This window comes from Physcomitrium patens, chromosome 20, assembly GCF_059467195.1.
Source record: "Physcomitrium patens ecotype Gransden chromosome 20, ASM5946719v1, whole genome shotgun sequence".
NCBI lineage: Eukaryota > Viridiplantae > Streptophyta > Bryopsida > Funariales > Funariaceae > Physcomitrium > Physcomitrium patens.
In genome coordinates, this window is record NC_143429.1 from 15,953,499 (window position 1) to 15,957,756 (window position 4,258).

Genomic DNA, 4,258 nt, shown 5'->3' on the forward strand with positions numbered 1-4,258 from the left:
TATTTTATGTGTCTCTTTTGGAGCCGTATAAGACAATGAATATCTTGGAAAGAAGACAAATGCCACCTCTTGCTATGAAAAAGGATAATAACCAAGAGTTTGAGGTGGAAGAAGTTTTAGATTCAAGGTGGTGCCGAAATAGATTGAAATATCTTATTCATTGGCGTAGATATGATATTAGTGAATACACATGAAAGCCATCAAAGATCTTGCAAATGCAGCAAAGAAAGTTGAAGTCTTTCATCAACGACATCCATTAAAACTAAGATGAAGAATAACAAACCTTTGCTATAAAAAAAAATAAGATCATAGGAAAATAACATTCTACCTTCTATCTTTCATTGTAGCTTCTGTGTATTTGTGATGAGATGGAGCACCAATAACCAAAAGATTCAACTAAAGAGCTTTCATTTGTGGACTTACTAGATAAGATACTGCGATTGTTACAACCTTTAAGACAACGGAATCGAGATGAAGATCCTTAAGGATGACATGTCCTTCCTTGAATAGATGGTGAGATACAATGTGTTTGATATCACGACCTTAGAAGAAACTCCCAATATTTAGTGTTTTTATTAGAGGTAGGAACAACTCTTGACAGTGTTCCAAATATTTTAATTGAAGGAAGTTACGAAGGCCTCAACAATAACGAAATAATAGGGTGGTCTTCTTGCCTTGGTATGGGACACTATAGATGGTTGAAAAGACCTATCAACCATCTTCGAAGAGAGCAAAGATCGGAGTATGTAGCAAATACAATTTGCTACATCTTGGACTTCCTTAACATATGAAGATTGCTCCTCGTGGAACTCGTACCTAGAAAGGGGGGTAATATCACGGACATATATATTTACTTCAATAGTTACTTATATGATTAAGTAGAAATAGATAAATATAGAATAATTTCATAAAATCTTCTAGAAAAGCTTTCTAAAAGCTTTATAGACGTGGTTTTGACTTTAGATGTGTTTGTAGATTAGAAACTTGGCCAAAAAGCTAACCATATATTGGTAGCTTGTAGAACAAGTTATCTCTATGTAATAGCTTGTGGAACAAGCCAACTAAGTGGCGCATATATAGATAACTTGCCTTGCATGATAAGACATGTGGCTAGCAAAGTCAACACATGTTAGAGGTCCTATATGACATCGCCATGTAGCTCTTAGTTAGATAGTATATATGGAGGCAAGAGTGAAGCCTTCTTCACTCTTGTCAATGCCTTTCTAGTCTTAATCTTGTTTCAAGACTTTCTAGTCTTCTTGTTTTTGGCAATAGCTATTCTAGTTAATATTACATCAGCTTTTGAGTAACTTTTTAGTTTTCTTCAAAGATAGAAGAGTGTATTGAAGATTCTCTTTCTTTGAGATTTATGTCCCTGACAATTATATATATGAGTCAAGGTTAAGGAGATCATTAGTCTCAACAATGCAATCCTTATGACACAACTTGAGCCTTTGATTTTTTTTCTTGTACCTTATCATAATTCCTTATTTGTGATATAAAGTAAATGTATTATGTTTCATTTGCTTGAACTCTTAAAATATTATTATATCCAACTGGTGTGTCTAGAACACTCTATGCACTATTAAAAATTGTAAAAATATTCTTATTAGATTATTTACTTTAAGTTCTTATTATATTATTAAAAAATTATTAAAATAAATCATATTGTATATTAACTAATAATAAAATATTATTATGCTATTTCTTTATTTTAGAATCATAAATAAATAATTAATTAAAAGCCTTTCATATAATGCCATCAATTGAATTTTTTATTGTAACTATAAAGGTAGACTTTATTTATGATTATTCTTAAATTTGACTCCATGATAGTTTTAAAAGGAATTCTTAGATGTTTCTTTAAACATAGATGTTGCAATAGAACATAGCTTATGTCACTTAAACTTTCAAAACCTAATCTTTAAGCAATCAAGATGCAAGTTATAGAAGAATTTATCAAAACTATAAAATTAGGTATGTGAATTTTATTGACAGAACCTTTAGATTCTTTAAAGAAAATCACCCATACAAATATCATGTAAATGGTAAGCTTTGATGTTTGAAGACAAACTATTGGAATTAAAATAAGATATAAAATAAAATAAAAACCAAGACCAATTTATAGAGACTATTCACATGATTAAGTCAGTGGTGTCTGTGGCAAGCCAGATTTGCAGTGATTATGGCCTCCTGGCTGCCACTAAGTAAGAGGTTGCATGAGGATTAAGGATGAGGGGAGGCGCCATTAGTGAGGACCCTGGTACTACCGCCCTTAATTAACTAACTAATTATCTAATTAACTAATTAATGAGGACCTAGGGGGCTCAGGTCTACGGGCAGTCACCCGTACTTTTCACTTTCTTACCAACCTTTTCACTTTTTCAAAAAGACCATCTTCGATACTTCTTCCAATAATACTGTGCGTGTGTGTAAATTAATATGTGCTCCTGTAGAGCGTCCTTGTTCACTCTTCTTTATGTAAAACCATTTCTTCTTTGGATCTTAGTGTTGGTTTTTGATTTTTGATTTTTTTATTGAATAGCCTTCATGATTGATGTACCTAATTATGTTACAGAAAGCACTCACAAGTATCACAAAAGAAAAAAAGAAAAAAAAAGAGTTGTATTCAATTCAGAAGTGATATGCTTTTTTTTCTTTCTTTTTTTTTCTTGTTGTTTTTTTAATAATAAAATTATTTTGAATTGCAGAATATTATATTTTATATTTTCTTAATTGCAAGTTTAGCCAGTTTCAAAATCTTTTGATTTGTCATGACATCTCTGAAGTTAATTAATGCTTGAGAATATTGTTTTAAAAATCATGCTGTTGATGTTTTGTTGCACAAAGAAGATTCTTGTATATAAATATATATATATATGACTAACATGTTTTGGATCTTTAAATTTCCAATGCTCTCAATTTATTTGTTGATATTGAGGTGATTAGTTTTCAATTTGGAATGCATGTAAAACGTTTAGACTAAAATATTGTTGTATCTCTTTCCAAAACATATTACTTCAAGCCTTGATTTTTTTCAGTTTTACTTTGATAATTCTATAATAGTGATTTTTTTCATGTCTTATTTATATACATGTTCATACTTATAAATTGATATATTTTTGTAGCTACATAGATCCTTTTTGGTTTTGTGAGGAGCCTTCTCCATGATAAAAAGTTGAAGTCAATTTCAATCATATTACATTATTTTTAGCAAACATTTTCCTACAATATTGAAGAAAGAATTGATACATAAATTTTACTTCCTTATTCTTTTCAAAAGCAAGACATAAACATTTAAACTTCTTGATTACATACTTAGTATAAATGATGTTCACTACAGAAAATATCATGAATTTTATGAAAGAAACTACTATCACATAATTCCGTCAAAACCTAATCAGCAAATAATTTTATTCTTTATACTTAAATGATCTGATAAATATTACATGATTATTGGTTCCTTACCCATCAGCTACATTATAAATATTCATCATAATTTATCCACTTTTGATGTTGAATCAAAGTACCAATTCAGTTTTTTTTGCTGTAGAGTGAGATCTCATAATAGCTTTAGTACCATTTTTCATTTATTATGCAGATGTGAATGAAGTAATTTTATTGACATTAATGTTTTAAATACGTACTTGAATGATTTGTCATATGTCGTTGATATTATTTTTTGTTAACCAAAATTTAGCTACATATTTTGCATAGTTTTTTTATAATCTTTGTTGGAAAAACTCCACTGCTATTATATCATTTTCACACACGGCATAACTAAGCATCCCTTATATTTTTTAGTTCATAAATTATAAAATCATCTCAGTAAAAAGCAAGTCTACGTTGTGTAAGATGGAAAATTTTGTTGGTGTGGCTTCAAAGTCAAACGACAGTCTTTTATTTTGTTATCACATGTGTAATTGAACATGAGCTATTTCAGTTTTGACTTGCAATGTCCTCTGTGTTAAGAAGTTGACATATGAAATGTCTTCTGTGTTAAGAAGTATATACACACATATATACACCTTTCTATATATACATATTTATTGATATTTCAATTCCACTCTAAATTCAACATTTCTCAACAAACAACAATAAAATAATTAAAAACAAACAAAAACAAAGAGTTGAAAAAATAGTTCTCTATGGCATCCTAAACCTAACCCTAAAAATCAATTCAAGCGCAACAGTAAATGCTGGTGCAGGAACAGAAGATCACCGCCTTGACTTAAGGAACATAAAACGAGGCCTCAGT

General features: G+C 29.8%; 1 long non-coding RNA gene across 1 annotated transcript; it reads right to left on the reverse strand.

Annotated features, from left to right (window-relative positions):
- Window positions 1–1,955: 1,955 nt before the first annotated feature.
- On the reverse strand, window positions 1,956–4,012 carry LOC141044551 (uncharacterized). Its single transcript, XR_012216119.1, has 2 exons — window positions 3,469–4,012; window positions 1,956–3,225 (listed from the first exon to the last, which is right to left on the reverse strand). It is a non-coding gene; the product is annotated as an uncharacterized LOC141044551 (long non-coding RNA).
- Between the last annotated feature and the right edge of the window lie 246 nt (window positions 4,013–4,258).